Source organism: Pteropus vampyrus, unplaced genomic scaffold (genome assembly GCF_000151845.1).
Source record: "Pteropus vampyrus isolate Shadow unplaced genomic scaffold, Pvam_2.0 Scaffold55, whole genome shotgun sequence".
In the NCBI taxonomy this organism is placed as follows: domain Eukaryota; kingdom Metazoa; phylum Chordata; class Mammalia; order Chiroptera; family Pteropodidae; genus Pteropus; species Pteropus vampyrus.
This window is the reverse complement of record NW_011888836.1, coordinates 7,723,636-7,744,900: the sequence shown is the minus strand read 5'-3', so window position 1 is coordinate 7,744,900 and position 21,265 is coordinate 7,723,636. Positions and strand designations below refer to the sequence as shown.

General features: G+C 34.4%; 1 pseudogene; it reads left to right on the top strand.

The window, feature by feature from the left end:
- Nucleotides 1–18,938: 18,938 nt before the first annotated feature.
- LOC111739938 lies at nucleotides 18,939–19,057 on the top strand (annotated as a pseudogene).
- Nucleotides 19,058–21,265: the final 2,208 nt, after the last annotated feature.

The window sequence follows — 21,265 nt, the reverse complement described above, 5'->3', positions numbered from 1 at the left end:
AATAATAAAATAATTTTTACAAAAACAAAGTTTCACTAGATATTGTTCTTGTGAAATAAGTTTCAGTAAAATAAAGTTTAGTATTTGCTTACTATTTGTATCTATGATTAAGTTCAAGTCTTATGGAGAGCATTATAATTTTTAACTGATTCTCATAAAGGTTTTGTTTCATAAAGAGCTAAACAGTGCTATAGTTTTGACATTAAAGGTCTTTGGAAAATATTTCTTTAACAAATAGAAAAGAGTAAAAAAATTTCAAACAAAAGTTTAGGTTAGAAAATTGTTACTAACAAATGTTCCATTCACTGCCACATGCACATTAAAGAATTGTTTGATACAACTTCCAATTTTTGAAACTTCTCCAGAAATTCCTCAATCACAACTGATAGTGCACAAAACATAGTTCAATGTGCTTTTGATAAACCACAGAATGTTCCCATCGTTAAGCCTTTCTTTTCTTTAATAATATCTGGAATATTTTCAATGGAAGAGAAACTTGGTGTCCTTCAAATAGAGAAGCTGAAGAGATAATAGAATATGATGAGGAGCAAGAAATAAAAAGAAAATGTACCAAAAGGGGAAGTTTTGGAGGGTGCGAAAAATTATCACAATTTTCTCCCAAATACTTATGTAACCATTTGATAAAGCAGACCCCGGAAACAAAAGGGGATTGCTGTACTGCCCAAAGTGCAGTAACCCATAGTTAAGTAGCATTGGGAAATATGACTTGGACTTAGAGTTACATTTTGGCTTCTTTCTCATTTATCCAAAATGTGAATATATTCACATTAATTGCAGGCAAAAGAGTTTGAAGAGAACAGGTTCAGATACTACTTTTTCTGTTTATGCATGGAGAATACAAGTGACGTGGAGTCCTCAAATCCTACAGATGCCATGGCATGCAATATGGAGAGCACAAGAGTTTCTTAAGAAGGCAGGCAGATGGAAGGAAGGCTTGATGTTTTCTGGCTTCTCTTAGTGACTCCTCTCCCCAGTACTGAAGTCTTGGGATGTTCCTGAAATAATCATCCTCTCCAAAAATTTACCTGAGGAAGATTTAAAAATAACTCCAAGAAATATTTTAACAAGACAGGGTGGAGAACAAAGAGGAAAAGAGAATTTACAATATTTCACTCAAAATTAAGAAGAAAAGCTGCTACCTGGAAATCTTTAGTATGCTGCTCTCATCTTTTAACTCAGAGTTGCCAAACTAATTAAAATTATTTTGAATTTAGAAGATGAATTAAGCCATGTAAAACAGCAACCTCTTTTTACCCATTCATTCTAGCATTCACAAAAGAGAAATCTTAAGATTTTAATACATGCAAGAACGGCAATCTTTTAAGGAGAAGCTAAAAAGTTTCTGAGACAAACACCACTTAATTTCTGTATTCCACTAGTTGTTTGGAAAATGTATGGCTGATGATTTAATTTCAAAGCAAAAAAAAATTTTTTTTTACCGTACCTTACTACTCAAAATGTGATCCACAGATCAGCAACATTCGCATCTTCTAGGAGTTTAACAGAAATGCAAGTTCTCAGACTCCTCCTCAGACCTACTGCACCCAATTTGGCATTTTAACAAGATCCCTGAGTGATTCTTATATACAGTCAGGTGAAGAAGTACTGCTCTAAATAAGTTTCCAAAAATAACTTATAAACAATCTAAGTATATATACTTTGTCCTTATGAAAATATTTTAAAGAATTGCCAGTGTTAAAAACCCACAATACTAAACCCACAATACCCACAATACATTTTACATATCTGTATTACTCTCAAGTGAACAAGTTCAGAATGTAAATCAACACAGCAAATAATGCAAATTATTTTATTTTGTATCATTTGTTATTCAGACTCTTACAGAGGAATTGAGTTAATATAATTGAAGACTTGAGAATTGGCCATTGAGAAGAGTCTCAGTGTGTTAGGTTTGAAAGTGAACCCAAATGGCTCTACAAGTTTCTGGCTAACTCCTCCTAAGCTGCTCTGCACCTTGGTATTTCCACTTTGAAGCACAAGAGCACAGTATTATCACGGGCACTTAAATAGCTGTGTGAAGTAGACCTGCACTGAAGACGTTTACAGAAATATTTTGTTTTATTCATCACTTGAGGAAAACACGCACATATAGATACCCATAGAATTGTTAGTTACGTGCAAAGGATAAGACAAAAATGAAAGGATAATTATGTAATGTGATAGAAGTGTTAATTATCACTAAAACAGCAATCATGTTACAATATATAAATGTATCAAATTAACATGTACACCTCAAATTTCCACAATGTTATATGTCAAATATAATTAAAAATTACTCTTGTGGTGTTAACAAAGTTAAATATGAGTAATTATAAAATTTAAAAAAAAAACAGAAAAGATTTAGGCATCTAATACTATTGTTTAATATATTTGAAAGTTAATGAAAAATGAATGAGATCCAATGTATATTTTGATAGCACCTTTCACTATCTTAAATTACTTTATTTACTTGTGTACCAGTTTATCATTTACCCCAACCACTAGAATGAAAGCTCTATGAGAGCAATGGCTTTGTTTTATAAACCACTGTATTAACAGTACTAAAAGAATGCTTGTCACATAGCAGATGCTCAATAAATGTTTGCTAAATGAAAGAACAAACCTAAAGCACAGGTTCTCAAACCAGTTCAGGTGGTAGGGCACCTAGAAATCATGCTTCAATGTACTTTGAAAAATATCATAACATCAAAATAAAGCTTAAAATTATTAAGCATGTAATTGGATCAAAATCATATAGTATAATCTAGAGTTGCAAATTATAGAATAATGTCTGTTAATTTTGTTTTTCTAAAAAGTTAGGGTTCTATAATTATTCTATTTTAGTTATTGCTTACAGTACAGCAATATTAAAAATATGTAAGTTCTAGTTCCAGTTCTAACTCTTTCACTCAAAATTTCAAATATGATAAAGTGTAGAATGGCCAAGTGCCTCAAACATAATATTTGTACTTTAAGTGCTTATGGTTTTGGATTTAATTGCAAGTCATTTAACTCATAGAGCATCAGCATCTCATTCTGTCTTATGTAATGTTAGAACCAATACAAATATATTTTAAAAATACCAATAGAGATTATTAAAAGTGACACAAGTCTATTTATATAAAATAATGCTATTATTATCTATTTCTATGATCAACCTCTAGAATCTAAAGACTAAATAAACAACACTTTCTGTATTTTAGTTTCAAATACAAGGGCATCACAGTATATTTCAACAGTAACAAAAGTTTAGAGACAATTGCGTATAAAAGTTAGTGTTATATTAGATAGTAAGATTGAAAAGGTGTAATATGGAATAAGGATAAATACTTAGGTATTTAAATTACCTGAGGATTCCCTTTACCATATTAGCATATAAAATTGAAAAATTGGCTAAACAAATAACTGGCAAGCACATTTTCAGAAAAAGAAGTCAATATAAACAGGACTGTGAGAAATAAGGTAAGAACAGCCATTTAATAGTGTGCAAGGTTTGCCTTTAAATTTTGAAGTCAAAGGAATATATAGTCAATTGCATCAAAAACACTGTCTCCAGAATGCTTTACTTCTTTGGCAGCAACACCTTCATCTCTAAAAGTACACCTGTAGCTAGCTAAGGGCATTACACTGTGAGCTCTTTGGAAGCAGGCATAGCATCTTGGTTATCATTGCATCACATGCAAAGCTTAGTAAATGTCTGTAGAGTAAATATGGTTGTGCTGAATGTGCTGCCCATATATCATTATTTAAAATATGCTGCACCATTATTTGTCATAAACCATTAAAATATTCCAGTAATTGCTGTGTGCATCGGAAGCCTATCTTGAGGCTGCTTAACATATCTAGGAGAGGCAGAAAAGTCATTGTCAGTTTGCATGTTAGAAACATTGCTAAGAATGTTCAATTCGATCACTAACTATTTGTTAGGTTCCTGCTATGTCTTTTCAGTATATTAGAAGCTATAAGAATATAAGAAGCAAATGTCATGATTTTTGCCCTTAAGAGGAACTTGTTTACTTCTATCCCCACATCTACATGCCATTAAAATTATTTTCCAAGGAAACATATCCCTCAATCTTCCACAGTAAGTCATTGTACATTTTTATTAGGTAATTCAAGAAATAATAAGGGCAGTTTCATAAATGTGAGGTCTGAACAAACAAGAGACTATAAAGGATCTAGAGGAGTTATAATACTAGGTGGACAAAGGCTGGAAGAAAGCAAAATTTTAAGTAGAATTGTAACTAAAATAATAGCTAAAAATGAAACTATCTTATAGGAGATTACAATAATGAAAAGAGAAATGTTTCCTTTTAAAAAAAAAGTCATCTGTATCCTATGGGTAGTAAGTTAATATTTTTTTCTTTCCTTCTAATTGTCTACTGTCAATTGAGAAGATATCAGATAAAAAGAGATCAAGATAGAAATTGTGAAAAAATAAGGTGCTGCCTGTACTGATTAGCCAGAAACTTACACAGTAAACAAGGATAAAAGGAAATATCTAGATGAAGCCAAGACATCTGCTCCCAATCATAATTTTGTTGAATGGCTTGATTAAAGAGAAAGAGATATTCATCTAAATTAATGGCTAGCATTTACATTTTAATGAAACTTTTTGAAGGTGTAGTAACCAAAATATCAGCTATTTCCTCAGGGAAGAAAGTTGGAGCTCAATTCATTTTTAAAATTCTAAAACAAGTAAAAATAAGAGCCCATTCTCATAAGACTCAATGAAGCAAGACTATTAAACAAATCAATTTAATAGCAAATCAATAAATATTTTTAAATGAGATTCTTGGCATCCTAAATTATTTCACACCAATCAAGAGAAAGAAATCAGACCCAGATTTACAGCCTAAATAAATCAGGCAGTTCAAATGTTTTCAACAGAAACTCAGCTACATTCCAATTGGTAACTGATTGGCAGAATTTTGTCTCTATCCCCAAAACTACATTCTAAAAGCCAGGGCAGCTGGATCTGCTGATGGATTGCCTGCCTTGTACTAAGCTGTTGGTAATCTATAGTTGCCAATCTGCCACTTTACTTTTTTTTATTTTTAGAAATGACTATGACAAAGAGCATTTTTTTCTTGATACAATTTCAAGTTTACTAAATTGAAAAAATATAAAAGATTTCAAAAAGTATGTTCACCTGAGAGTTAAGCTCTTTCTCTTACATGTTGATAAATGGCTGTTTAACAGTAATTGGACTGCTAACTGGTAATTTTCATGGGATGAGATGATAATGATGATAATAATAATAATATAGTAATAATAATACATTTCTATAGGAAGACCAAGTATTTTGAAAACTGGTGTTAGTGTCCTCATTCTGTGTTTTATACAGAAGGTAAGAAGCAAAAGGAAGGAATATAGTTTTGCCTTTCCCACTAATTGTGTAAACATTTTATGCAGAAGTAAAATAATTCTGCCAGTTTTCTTAATGAGTCAGGTACAGACTCATGGAGACTGAGGAAATAGAAAAGAGATCTACATATAAGATAGCTTGTTGGATCAAATTGAATATGCCTCCCATATTGATGAATAAAAGAAAATCTGCATTCCTGTTAGTAGTTTCCACCTGGGCAACAACATCTTCCTTCTCTTGAAATGTTAATACCAATTCAAATATATGGGGAAGGGGAGAAAGAGAGTCTACTTGGATTAATATGGAATCTGAGGGTCATAGATTTATTATTTATGAAGCCATAAATCCTAGAAAGCAAGTTAATATTTTTGTGAGTGAAAGAACTGAAATGCAGATGATTCTTTAGCTATGGGAACTACAAACTCTGGGAAGGAGCAAAGTGAAAACCTTAGGCTGAATAATTCATTACTTACTGCAGGTGGTGCTCTTAGTCACCCATGCCATTTGAACTTCTTTATTGTCATTATTTTCTGAAGCTTTGAAACCAATAGAGCCCAGGTCTCAAATGAGTCCTAATTTTTTGGCCTGAAACCAAATCCGAAAACAAGGAAGGAGAGGGACTCTTCTAATGAGTATAAAGGCAAGTGAGTCATTAAAGGACAGAAAGTAGAATGGGAGCAAAGAGTTTCCATCTTTTTGTGACTTTTTTTTTCTTGTGAAGACTGGTGATTTATTGTTTATTCTATAATAGGTCGTGTACTATTGTTTAGTACACTATCAAAGAAAAGGATTATACTGGCATGTTTTAGCTGGGCACCTGTCTCTCAAGACAAGGTCAATAATTATTATTGAGAAATCCAGACAGTGGGTGGTTACAAATACAGAACTCTAAGAATAACGTAAAGCATAAAGTTTTGTTACTGAGCATTCTGCAATTTTGGAAAGATAGTGAACACTATGTTCTATGACCAGGGTATGAGAAAACAGTATCTGTATTTGGAAAAGACTAACAGTGCCATTTTCTGCTTACAAACTCAGAGTCAAGTTATTGGTGCATATATTACAGACACTTTTTTAAATGGTGATGCAATTTAAGTGTAATCTCTAACCTTTAGGAGTCCCAAACAGGGAGTACAGTTAGACTAATCAGATGAGACGACAGAGGATCTGTCACTAATCCAAAGGTTGGGTTTATGCACCCTTTCCTGCAATGTGCTTACAAAGGAAGCACTGTTGGCTCTGTAATAACTCAGGAGGAACGAATTGTGCCTATCCTTAACTTGAGGCAGCAAATGTCTTGGCAAGAAAAGTAAAAAGATGGTTGACATTCTATTGATTATTTTTATATCACTCAACACCATAGCACATATGCTCATTAGCCTAATGACCAACACAAATGCTTTGAGGACATGTGGGAAGCTGACAATATATCAAGATTATATACACCCTGCTATGAAGCCACAGAGAAAACAGAGGCAAGGCAAGGAAAAAGATAATGTGCAAAATAAATTCTGGCAAAGGAAAGAAAAGTTTCTAGTGTAGTCTAGGGTGGAAGTGGTTAAAAAGGACAGGATTACACTAGGAATCTATGATGACTACTCATTGATAAACTAAAGGCATTCTCAGAAAGATTATGCTTCATACAGAGAGAAATAATTTTTTTAAGTAACATCATGTTGGCTACAGAATGTTTATATGATCAAGATGGAGATTCTACCCATCCCAAATATTAGCAGCAGAAGAGGGGATACCTTCCAGATTCCATGAGGACAGAGTCCAACCAAAGGACTAGCTGAAAATTTCTGAATTTAAGTTGTGGAATGAGAGGTATCTACTCAGCTTTCTCTACAATTACCTTAATTTCTACTACAAACTTTAGAAAATGTAGAGTGAATTTCCTACATTATTTTTAATTTTCCATTCTCTTCTCGCTAAGAAACTCATAAAAAACTTATCAATACAAAACTATTCTAGGACTCAGAATACATCATACTCATTTATAATAGTGTTTCTCAAAGCATTTTCCATGGAACAGTTGTCCCTTTCAATACCCAAAATAGATTTCATTTTAAAATAACAAGAAATGCTTAAACCCACAGACTCACGATGACCATGAGCATATTTTAAGTTCTAAGAAATCCTGCAATTTTTTTAAAGAAGTTTTCACCAGAACCCACGCTCCACCTCCCCCGCCCAAAAAACAACACGCACACAAAAAAGACAACTGCAGACCATTATCTCTTATAAATATAGATGCAAATATCCTCAACAAAATATAGCAACATGTAAAAATTATACACCATGAAGTGAGGTTTATCCCAGGAATTCAAAGTAGGTTTAACATCTGAAAATCATTTAATGTAATCATATAATCCATTTACATGAAATGTCTAAAATAGGCATATCTGTAGAAACAGGATATAGATTGTGGCTACCTAGGGATGAGGCAGGATGAAGAAAGTAGCAATGTGAGGGGGATGATTGCTGACAGGTATTGGGTTTCTTTGGGTGGTGAAAATGTTTTGAAATTGATTGTGGTAATGGTTGCACAATTCTGATAAATATACTGAAAATCATTAACTGTACACTTTAAATGAGTGAACTGTCTTATATGTGAAATATATCTCAGTAAAAGTGTTAATAAAAATATTTTCACAAACTTTGTATGTATAATCTTATTAACATCCCTAGAGTAATGATTTGGGGAAGTTTTATTTTTGCCTTTGCAAATGCTATTTCTTTTTACCTAGAACGACAACCCTTATCCTCCCTACCTTTTTTTTTTTTGTCTCAAAAACTTCTACTTTGAAAAAGATCAGCCAAAATGTCACCACCACTACAGTGCTTTTTATGATTTCCTATCATAAAAGGCAGAATTTTAAAATATTTTGGCCATGACCCACACATAAGTCCTGATAAATAATCAGATAACAAACAAAACAGTTTTTTACAAAGCAAATATTTATCTTTACCACATGCAGTTCATCTTCTATTATATTTTATTCTGGTATAGTGTAATTTATTTCATTTTTTAATGTTTTCATGATTCATTAAATTAATTTCATGACCACCTAATGAGTGGTCATCTACAATTTGAAAAATATTGTCCAAGTTAAATGGATCTCATATTGTATATTTTAATATCTGAATCACTTTATGTGTCAGTTTGTAATAGGGGATATTTTATATTGCATTGCTATTATAGGATATTGTAGCCCTTGTCTATATTTTTCATTCATCTACATTTTTTTAAGTGTAATTGTTTTTCTTTTCATTTTTTTTAATTTTTCCCCAGCTTTATTGAAGTATAATAGACATATTTACATTGTACATTTCAATGAGTTTTTTTTTCAATTACAGTTGACATACAATAATATATTAGTTTCAGCTGTACAGCATACTGATTAAAGCTCTTATGATCACCCTACTAAATCTAGTACCTCTCTTCCCCCTTACATATTTATTACATTGTTGACTGTTTTCCTTATGGTACACTTTATATCTCCATGACTGTCTTGTAACTATCCATTTGTATTTCTTAATCCCTTCACCCTTTTCACTGTCCTCCCAACACTCCTCCTGTCCAGTAGCCCTCAAAATATTCTCTGTATCTATGAGTTTGCTTCCATTTTGGTTGTTTATTTTGTTCTTTAGATTCCACATGTACATGAAATCATGTGATATTTGTCTTTCTCTGACTTATTTCATTCAGCGCAATACCCCTTAGGTCTATCAACAATATCTTTTCCATCTTCTTCCTTTTAGTCTTTGTGTGTCTTTTAAGCTGAAGTAAGTCTCTTGTAGGCAACATATGTAGTGGTCTTATTTCCTAATTTATTCTGCTTCCCTATCTTTTGGCTGGGGCGCTTATTTCCTTTCCATTTGAAGTCCTTGTTGATAGGAATGTAGTTATTATCATTTTTATTCATGATTTTGATACATGTTTTTCTTCTTAAACAAGTTCTTCCAACAATTCCCATCATATTGGCTTGGTCTTGATGAATTCCTTTAGCTTATTTTTGTCTGGGAATCTATCTGTCCTTTGACTCTAAATGACAGCTTTGCTGGATAAAGTATTCTTGGTTGTAGATCCTGGATTTTCCAGCACTTTAAATATTTTGTGTCAAGCCCTTCTGTCTTGCATAGTTTCTTTTGAGAAATCGGTTGCCAGTCTTATGGGAGCTCCCTTGCAGATAACTAACTGCTTTCTCTTGCAGCTTGTAAGATTCTCTCTTTGTATTTAACATTTGGCATTTTAATTATTATATGTTTTGTGTGGCCTCTTTGGGTTCATTTGGGGGGGGGGGACTCTCTGAACTTCCTGAAATTGTATGTCTATCTCCTTCACCAGGTTAGGAAAGTTTTCCATTATTTTTTCAAATAACTTTTCCACTTCTTGTCCCTCTTCAGGTACCACTATGATATGGATGTTGTTGCCCTTAACTTTGTCCCATAGGCTCCTTAAATTATTATTATATTCTTGGATACTTTTCTCTTGCCATTCTGATTGGATGTCCTTGGTTTCCCCATCCTCTATATTGGTGGTTCGATCCTCTTCTTCCTCCACTCTGTTGATTTCCTCTAATATACTTTTCATCTCACATAATGTATTCTTCATTTCTGACTGGTTCCCTTTTATAATTTCCACTTTCATTTTAATGTTTTTTATCTCTTTGTTAACGTTCTCACTGAGTTCATCTACATTTCCCTTAATTTCACTGAGCATCTTCACAACCAGTGTTTTGAACTCTGCATCTTTAGAAATCTTCACTCCATTATTCCTGAATCTCTGTTCTATTCTCTCATATGGTTTCTGCTTCTTTGTCTTCCCATTTGGGCTGCCTTCCTGTCTGCTTCTATGTACTAAGCAAAGTTTCTAAGTCTCCCAGTCTTACTAGTGTGGCTTTGTGCAGTAGGTGTCCAGAGGCATAGTCTTGATAGGGGTTCAGCTGCAGGCCAAGTTTAGCCCCAGCCTGTGCCTTTCTGGAGCCAGCTGTTAAGATTTAGTAAGTAATCCACAGATGCTATGCTTATAGTTGCCTCAAGAAACCATGCCAGAAACTAAGGTCAGCTGCCACCAGTGTGGATCTTGGAGCTTGCTCAGCAAGTGGCACAAGACTCACCAAGGACACAACTGAATGTGGCTTGGGAAAGGCTGTGAGTTGGGGGAGGGAGAGTTTCAGGGAATCCTCTGGGCAAAGCAACCTCTGTTATCTAGTTTGATGATGTCTCAGCTATGGCAGCACCTGCCTCCACACACTAGGAGAGGGGAGGGCTCAACAGAGGAACAACAGATTCTACCAGCACTTATGCCCTGGAGAAAGCCTCATGTCCAGCCCTTGCTCTGACAACTCAGTGTCCTCCTGTAAGTCCCTGGTTCCCACCCCCGCCCCCCCAGCAGCCCACCAAGTGCTAGTGTTCAGAGACAGCGAGTCCGTCACTGAAAAAGTCCAATCGTGGACACGCCCCTTTAAGAGACCTATGCAGTTTCCGTCTGCCATTCTGTAGCCTCTGTTCCACTCAGCCACTGTGGCCAGGCAGCCTCGCATCCTCACCAGTCCTATCTCCTCTTATTGCAAGGTTATTTCTTGTTTCTTGGCCTAGTTGTAGGGCTTTGTTCATCTAGAACCCAGGTGACTCTGCTTGCTGTTTGCTCTGTGTTTCCATCACAACTTTGATGTGGTTATAAGAGCAGATGAACAAAGCCTCTGTCATCTACACAATTTTGACTTCTCTCTTCATTCATCTACTTTTTGAATGTTAGAGTTCTGCTATTGTTTTCTGAATATTCTAATACTGTGCTACACAAGGAAGTCATTTTTTATTCCAAGGAAATATTTCTGTTTGCAGAAAAGGCTTAATCTCTTACTTAAAAATTTTGCTTAATTCAAAGTGTTCTTTTGTATTACCAGGAAAATTGTTTTTCCCTTGAATATGTTCTATAAAATGATGATCAACTATTTCATTTACTATTTTTATAATGGCTTCTTAGCCATAGCTCTGCCTTTCTTTCTCCATTCTGAGTTGTATATCATCTAAACTAGCCTTGTGTCCTGTTCCATGTTCTCCTTTTAATGTGATCATATTGGAAACAGTGAAAGCAATTTCACCTTAAGCAGAGATATGGGTACAAATGGCATTTAACTGTATAATGCCATTAATTGCATCCTATGAATGTGCACCACAAGTAATTTTATAATTGAAATAAGTCCTGTCTAGCAATAAGTACAATATCCGAACAACACGGTCTCAGATTTTCATTTTTCCTGTTTTTATATCTACTTATGATAATTATTATCATACTTTTCATTTATTGTAAAACAATACACCCAGATTTTAGATAAATAATTTGCATGAGGAGGGAGCAATAAGAAGCAGGTATAAAATCTGGCAATCACTTCTTTGATACAGGGCTAGAACAATACTGGGCATAGCTACTTCTGAGTTTAGTCTACATATGGCAATTGAATTTATTTCTTCTGGAATCTTCAGTTTAGGAAACTTCTGTATGTGTGTGTGGGGAGGGGGAGAGACAGAGAGAGACAGAGACAGAGAGATAAAAGAGAGTTTCAAAAGAACCAGAGTACATTTACACCTAATAAATCACATAGCCTGGGTATCACAAATTCTCTCCTTCAGGAATAATTCCAAAATAAATTCCCTACAGAGACACAACTTGCAAAAATATTAAGGATAGAGCTTTAGAAGGAGTGGCCTTTGTTTAAAGTTTGGTCTTAGTAGTCATCTTCTCCTTACTAATACTGACCCCATTCTTATATTTCTGTGTATCTAGATATAGCCTTGCTATATTTTCTTCAAACTAAAATTTAATGTCTCAGAGCTTCCCGTACTTGTTTTTAAGCATTCTCATGTCTCTTTCAGGTGTTCACAAACCTTGGAAAAAGTCTGTGAACAGCCTATCTTCATATACATCCTTAGAATAGTCCTGAAAACCACAAATTTAAAGAACACTTTATTAACTTTTATATGTGCTGCAGATTCCTCATAGGGTCTCTAACCTCAAGGGATATGAAATCTAGCTGTAAAGGTGAAATAATGTACATTAATCAATAAAAAAAAACAAGGACAAAAATATGTGGTACATACTATAAGTACTATAGAAATTTAGAGAAGGGAAAATATACTGAGACTTCCAATAGTTAGAGAAGGTCTTACATGATAGGGAAAATTGTCTTGGAGAAATGCATTATATGTGAAGAGACAGAAAAGAAATTATAATCCAAATAAAAGAATACATTTAGGAGATTGCAGATTATAGTGAAATGGGTCAAAGGGGTTTGACTTGAAGTCTTGAATCTATCCCTTGTACCTATGTTTTCTTAGACAAATTAATATATCTGGGTCAATAGTATTCTTACTAACAGTGCTTGGCAATTAGTAGGCAATTGTTCTAAATTTATTGCCTTCCTTTTCCAATGTGAATTAATAAAAGTATAGTTAAAAATATGAAATAATTGTCATTTTATAAATTTGGGGGTAAGAAGTGTTTTTTTTAAGATTTCAATGTAACCGTGAATCCCATACATAAAACAGGTAACACAGAAAAAAGAATGAGACTATTTTAAAATTTCAAATATCATAGACATTAACACTCAAATGAAATGACACATGGCAGGATAGTGTCTCTTGCCCTTTTGCTTCTTTTTATTAATGGCATCCTCGTTACTTATGGGTAGGAGACATGTTGGCATAAAAAGTTATCAGACTACTGCTGTAAAAGAGAATTTGTCTGAAAAAATAAATCCTCCACTCTGAAGACTGGGGTAATGCACAATATACAGGAATTGACTAAAAGGTCAGACGAAGAGGTAGAAAATAAAGGAGGGAGAAAATTCTAAGTGAAAATGTCACTGAAATGATGAGGAGGCCAACCAAAAGATGAATAAAGAATGTCTGTACTTTCTCGAGGATTTGGAATATATCCTTGGTTGCCAAAGCATTATAGTGACCCCAGTGGTAGAGGATTAAATCTGTAATTCTTTCCAACTGATACAGAAATTAAGGGTAGGACTTCCTAAAAATACATCCAGAGGTCAAATGGAAATAATATGTGTAAACCAGTTCAGGATTCCCATGCTACTGCTTCTCTTTCTCATCTCCTACCACCACATCAATATGTTGACAATGTCTTTTAAGGGAAAAAGGAAACTTCTATGTCAAAGATCTATGTTTAAACAAACTCTCTGTTAACAGTGAATACTAAGATTCTGCTGAGATGAGCAATGGTGCTTTCACAGGATTCAGAATATGGCTCTCTAGCATGGTCTATCTTTCTTTGTTGCCTGAACACAGCAATGCTTTCATGATTTTGTGGAGGAATCTTTCAATAAACTTGCATCTGAGAATCTCCACAAATTTCATACACATTTGTAGAGCTGGATATCTGCCAAGTAGATGCCATAAGCAATATAGGAAAAAACAATTCAACTCCTCTTTTGTTCTCAAAGCATATACAACACAGTAACACATATATCTAATGCAAGAGCAAAGAGTGATATAATGGAACAATAAATAAAATGTTGTAAAAGCTGAGAGGAAGAAGTAAAATCTGAATGCTTAACAAAGTTTGCATGACATTTATTCAATAGTACATATTAGCTAATAAGAAAAGACGAAAATACAAAAAAAAATGAAAAACACAAAAAACACAGGAAATGAGCTTTCCTAAAGAATGTATGGTTGGCTTGTTCAAGTGTCCAGATAATGAGCATCAAGCTAAGTTCAGCTATTATTCATAAGATCACTTCAATACTACCATCAATTTAAGAGATTGTAAATTGCTTCTCACCAAGATGCTGGTAGCATGACTTTGAAAAATAAAATCAGCCCTATTGTTACTCGCTCCAACGTGAAATATAAGATCATAAATGTACAAACAGAATTTGGTGTAGCAATGAGAGCAAATGGCACATGGACAAACTGACTGGGCCTACGAATGGAAGCTGCACATGGGATGTTGTTCCAGTTATGCAATAGCCCTGATCTGAACTGCTGTAAATGCGTATGATGGTTCTCAGGACCACAATAACAGAGCCGCCTCACCCTGGGGCTTGAAAACCATACACAGAAGTATCTGCCATATGTCATCCAGTACTTTTGCATCTTCTCTCACCTCTCAACATATCACCTCTCATTTCTATACCTGTGTGTTCACCTGCTGCACATTTGTTTTGATTGCAGAATATGTAGAAGCATTTTTAATGTGTTTTCACAAGCTAATCTAGAAGTTAAGTTTCTAAAAATTGAAATCTACAGGTTTTACAACAAAAGAATTTAGAGAATTGGAAAAAAGTGAGGAAAAAGATATCAATGAAAAAATAACAAACTGTATTGAAATAATGTCTTATGATTATTGATAAGGATTTTCAGTGCCAAATTCTTCAACTGATTCAGATAGAACATCTACAAATCTAAGTGGGCTTATGTCAATCTCCCACTGATTGTAACCCTAACAATCAGCCAATCATTGACATTAGATCCCATTAGTAATAAAGCAAGTAATGTCAGTGATTACCTATAAATCATAGGGAATGAAGCAAAAATTTTTCTGAAAATCTTTCTCAGCTATCTATCACATTCTATCACCCATGATAGTGCATTTGTTTCAGAGTCTTCACTAAGTCTTGCTCTGTCCCACCTCAGTGCATTCACATTTGTTAAGAATGTTCTTTCCTTACTTCCCCTTATCCTTTTTCTACTCAATTTCCACTTATCCTTGAAGAATCATCTAAAATATTGTTATGTCCAGGAAACGTTTACCCAAATGTTCTTCTTATTACATGATCTCATAGGTTTCTCTTTAGATTCCTAGCACTATCTACATTGCAACTAAATAATTTCTTGTGCAATTGCTTATAAAATGTGTGTCTCCCATGTAAACTCCAAGAGCTAAGGGACATTAATTGTCTTATTCACTACTCTACTAGATATCTAGCATTGAGAATTGCGACTGAACCACAGTAACTACTCAAAAATATTTGTTGAATGAGTGAATGTTCCAATTAACTTTCATTTATCAAAATTTAAAAAATAAAGTACTATGATAGGATGATAAGAGATGTTAAAATCTTCAAGAAACTACATTGTGCTCATCATCTCAAAAATTAGTCATCCTTTCTCAACTTCATAAGCAGATGATTTTGGTGTGATGAAGAGAGTATGATAATAATAATAAAAAAAATGTCAAGGACAGTTCAGGTATCAGAATTAAGCTAATGCCAACAGGACTTTAGAACCTCATTACCTGTGTCAGGAAAAGAATTAGAATCATGTTTGTACTCATGATGGGGATGTTGGAAAATTGTGGTTTTCTTCTGTCCTCCTTAATGTCTCTAGTGTCCACCTTACATCACAGTAGGAGTGAAAAGCAAGCCACGCACATATGGCCATGCTATTTAATAACAGAAAGCACAAAGTAAGAATAAGGTGTTGTCTTTGTCCTCAAAAAGTTTATATTCTAGCAAGTATGCCTACAATAAACTCATATCAATGCCAGCCATGATAAACGCATGGGAACTTCTTCAAGGGACTTTGAAAAGTTAATTAACTTTTTTAGGTGACTAAAATTATTAATAAATAATTATCCTATGCTTTTTAAGTGGTATTGTTTTAGCAAGGTGAAGAACTACTTAAAAGGAATCAGGTTCCATGTCAACCATATGAGACTAATATATTATTAGAGTGAAAAGTAAAAATCAGACATGGAGAAGAGCTCAGATATTATGCTAACCAGGCCAGGAGTATAATCAAAGTCAGATACTATGATATGCATTATGTGACCTCACGTTTGAAGCAGATGCACATATAAAAGCCAAAGTCTATATCTTTCTCTGATCTCTTTGATTATAATCAAAGGTTATGCACTTAATAAAAATATCTGACCTACTACAGAACATGTTAAAATTTATTTTTATTTTAATCACTAAGGAATTTGGTAAAATGTGAAAATGAACATTTGAAAAATATACAAACATCAATTTATAGGAAATTATTTTATGACTAGTATTTAGTGTCAGAAAATCCCTTAATATTTGATAATGATGATATAATAATAATGTGTAATACACATGTCACTTTCTACATGCCAAAAAATTTGCTATTGATTATTTGAGTCAAAACTCAACATTACACTATGTAATTTGAGTACTCCTATCATTTTAATGTTACAGAGTGGCAAACAAATTTAGAGCAATTAATAACTCACCCAAGGTTATAACACTAAACCCAAGAACTTGGATTTAGACTCATATTTGTTTCATCCAGAATCTTGTGCTACAATCTTAAATAAATAGTTTAACCATTCTATGATATATTTACATTTACATAAAAAAATTGATATTCCATGATAGCAGGCTATCTCATAAGTCCACAAGGAGAATTTCTGGAATCATGGCAGCACAAAGTCTTAGAAAGAAGGTGCCATGCATCATATAATCTTCTGTTCTATTTCTGCCCTTGGTTCATCACCAATTACTCACTTTCACCTAAGTATAATAAATCACTTCCATCCCTTTTACAAAAATGAAACCTAGTGCTTGTAAAAACAACATTTATTTCCTATATTATTTCCTTGTAGGAAAACTCCTGAAAGAAAAAGCAAAGGAAAACAACATACACAATAACACCAGACATTTTCATTAAATTTTTTATATTGTCAAGTCACAAAAAATAATATTTCAGCACTGATAAAAAAAGTAAAATTAAACTAGACTCTAAATATTTTTACAGTGACCAATTTATATAATAACTTTCAATTATTTGTCACAATGTGTTAATTTTACATGAAAAAGTAAAATCATTAGTAATAATATATTCATCAAATTTTGGAAATTGAGGGTAAAGGCAAATTTTAAAACATCATTGATTTTTATAAACTCAAAAAGTAAGGTAAAATATCCTAAGCCATAGAATAATGCCTTCAAATTGCTTTCTGTTCATCAGTGAAAAAAGGATATGTATCATTTCATACATTATGTATAAGTAAATAAAAGAAATACATATATGAAAAATTTGGTTTCAGTTGGGTTTTGTGTTTTCAAGACATGAAGTTTGGTAACTCTGATATTCATTTATTTAGAAAGTTATCCAAAAGAAAACTTGAGCATTTTTATGATGACCTACCCAATATTTTGCTCTACTTCTCAGTTCTTCTCATTCCTACCCAACTGCCAACAACGATAAAATCTACATTTTCTGTTTCATCCAGTGCCTATGTTAATGAGAAACAAACCAAATAATATATGTGATAGTATATGGAACTTATCTACATAAGTCATAATTGTAAGCTGCACCTGCACTTAACGTAGAAGTGCATTTAACCCCTGGAATACTCATGCTTGGTAAAAGGTCACTGCGGCCCTCTCTTTTCCTCACTTGTCTAGCCAATTTACCTTACTTGCTTTCTGCTTTTATTCCTGTTTCTCAGCAGCCCCTCAAATTTCTGCTAAGAGACTATCTATATTTCCTTCTTGTATTATAGCCTCCTCAGTGTCTCCAACTCTTCAAGACTGTATCTACTTTCTATATGTCTCATAACAATCAGAGGTAGAGAAACAGGGTAACCTTTTGACAAACTTATAAGCTCACATGTCAAATTAGAATATAGAGGAACCTTAATGTAAAGACATCTTGAAATCTTGTAGAAATATGCACACACAGTCTCACAGTCATGAATATTTATAGTCTCACAGTCTCAATATCTCACAGGCAGGAGTCTCACAATTTCATATTATCCAAGTCTTCAGCCTCACAGAATTTCATTCTTAAAGCCTTTAGGTGGTCTAACGATAATAAGATCTGTCAGACTAGAGGTCACCCAGTTTTTGTGTTTGGTCCCAAAGCCTTACTGAAAGAAGATATTTGAACATCTACCTCTTCACCAAACCTCTACCTAATTCAAATTTTGAAAAGATGAAAGATACGTGCACTCTTGTACACTGTTAATGGCAAAGTAAAATGATACATTGTGAATATATATATCCAAAGTGTGTGTGTGTGTGTGTGTACGTGTGTGTGTGTGTGTACACACAAAGGAAACAAATAAATATATATGTATTTCCTTTGGAGACATATATATATTTCCTTTGGATATATATACTTTTTTTGGAAGGAAATAAAGTCACTAACTATTTCAAAGAGGTATCTGCACTTTCATGTTTATTGCAGCAGTATATGCAGTAGCTAAGATATGGAAATAATCTAAGTGTCCATTCACAGATGAATAAAGAAAATATGGTATAGGTATGCACTAGAATATTATTCACCCATGAGACAGAAGAAAAACCTGCCATTTGTGACACATGGATAAACCTGGAGGACATTATGCTAAATGAAATAAGCAAACACAGAAAGACAAATACTGTATGATCTCACTTATGTGTAGAAACTAAAAAAGCCAAACTCGTAGAATCAAAGTAGAACAGTGGTTGCAGGGGCTAGGGTATCAGGAAAATAGAATACTATTTTTTGCAGAATTTGAAAGATAATCCTAAAATTTACATGATCCTAGATTAGTCAAAAACAGTCTTGAGTCTACAGCCATGCCACCCTGAACATGCCTGATCTCGTTTGATCTCGGAAGCTAAGCAGGGTTGGGACTGGTTATTACTTGGATGGGAGATCACCTAGGAATATCAGGTGTTGTGGACGTAAAAATATAAGAATAATAATTTTGAAAGAGAACAAAAGAATTGAAAACAAGGTCTTTTGTTAATTAACTAATTCATTTATTTATTTTATTTTTGAGTTTTTTAAGTTTATTGGGGTAACATTGGTTAATGCAATTATATAATTTTCAGGTGTACATTATAATTTGACATCTATGTAGTCTATTGTTTGATTACCACCCAGAGTCCAGTTTTCTACAGATACCACATATTTGATCCCCCTTTACCTTGTCTACCTCTTCCCTCCTCCCCCACCCCCTACCCTTGAAAACAAGGTCTTGAAGAGTTATTTTTATACACATGTTTATAGCAGCATAATTCACAATAGCCAATAGATAGAAGCAACTTGGGTGTCCACCAATGGATGAATAGATTAAAACATGTGATAAAAACATACAACAGAATATTATTGTCTCAAAAAGGAAGGAAATTATAACACATGCTACAACATGCGTGATTCTTGAGGAAATTATGCAAAGTGAAATAAACCAGTTACAAAAAGACAAATACTATATAATTCCACTTACACGAGGTACCTAAAATAGTAAAATTTATAGAGACGAAAAATAGGGTGGTAGTTGCCAGGGGCTAGAGAGAGAGGAAATGACTTTTTGTTTAATGGGTAGAGTTTCAGTTTTGCAAGATGACAAAAGTTCTAGAGATTGCTTGCACAACAATGCAAATGTACTTAACATTACTGAACTGTATACATTTAAAAATGATTGAGATGAAGAACTCAGCAAATGGCATAGATGATAGAAGTGTCATTCATCCCCTCTTGCAACTACTCAAGGTTGAAATGGAAACACGCGGCAAACAGCAAGCGGAGTTGACTGGGGGTCTAGATGAACAGAAGCCCTACAACTAGGGAAAGAAATAAGAAATCACCCTACAACAGTTGGAGGTAGGAGGGGGCAAAATTTTGTGGCTGCCAGGTCCGCAGTGGCTGAGTAGGACAGAGGCTACCACATCAGCGTTGGCAGCTGCAGATGCCTCTTAAAGGGGCTGTGTCTGCAAATGAACTTTCCTGATGATGGACCTGCTCACTCAGCTGCTCAGGGGACACCAGGAACTTACAGGGGGACACTGAGTTGTCAGAGCGAGGGCCAGACATGAGGTTTTCTTCTGGGCATAAGTGCTGGCAGTATCTATTGTTTCTTTGTTGAGCCCTCCCCGCTCCCATTGATAGCTGAGACTTTATCAAACTGGATAACAGAGGTTGCTCCACCCAGAGGAGTCCCTGAAACTCCATATCCTCCACCTCACAGTCCTACCCAAGCCACATCCCATTGTGTCCCTGGTGAGTCCTATGCCACTTGCTGAGCAGCGCCAAGACACACAGTGGTGGCAGCCGATCTCGATTTCTAGTGTAGCTTCTTGAGGCAACTGTGAGCACAGCATCTGTGAATTGCTTACTGAATCTTAACAGCTGGCCCCAGAAGGGCACAGGCTGGGGCTAAACTTGGCCTGCAGCTGAACCCCTATCAAGTCTATGCCTCAGGACACCTACTGCACAAAGCCACGCTAGTAAGACTGGGAGACTTAGAAACTTTGCTTAGTACATAGAAGCAGATAGGAAGGCAGCCCAAATGGGAAGACAAAGAAACAGAAACCATATGAGAGAATAGAACAAAGATCCAGGAATAATGGAGTCAAGATTTCTAAAGATGCAGAGTTCAAAACACTGGTTGTGAAGATGCTTAGTGAAATTAAGGGAAATGTAGATGAACTCAGTGAGAATTTTAACAAAGAGATGAAAAAAAAAAAACAAACATAAAAATGGAAGTGGAAATTATAAAAAGGAACCAGTCAGAAATAAAGAATACATTATGTGAGATGAAGAGTATATTAGAGGAAATCAACAGAGTGGAGGAAGAAGAGGATCGAACCACCAATATAGAGGATGGGGAAACCAAGGACATCCAATCAGAATGGCAAGAGAAAAGTATCCAAGAATATAATAATAATTTAAGGAGCCTATGGGACAAAATTAAGGGCAACAACATCCATACCATAGTGGTACCTGAAGAGGGACAAGAAGTGGAAAAGTTATTTGAAAAAATAATGGAAAACTTTCCTAACCTGGTGAAGGAGATAGACATACAATCTCAGGAAGTTCAGAGAGTCCCCCCCCCCAAAATGAACCCAAAGAGGCCACACAAAACGTATAATAATTAAAATGCCAAATGTT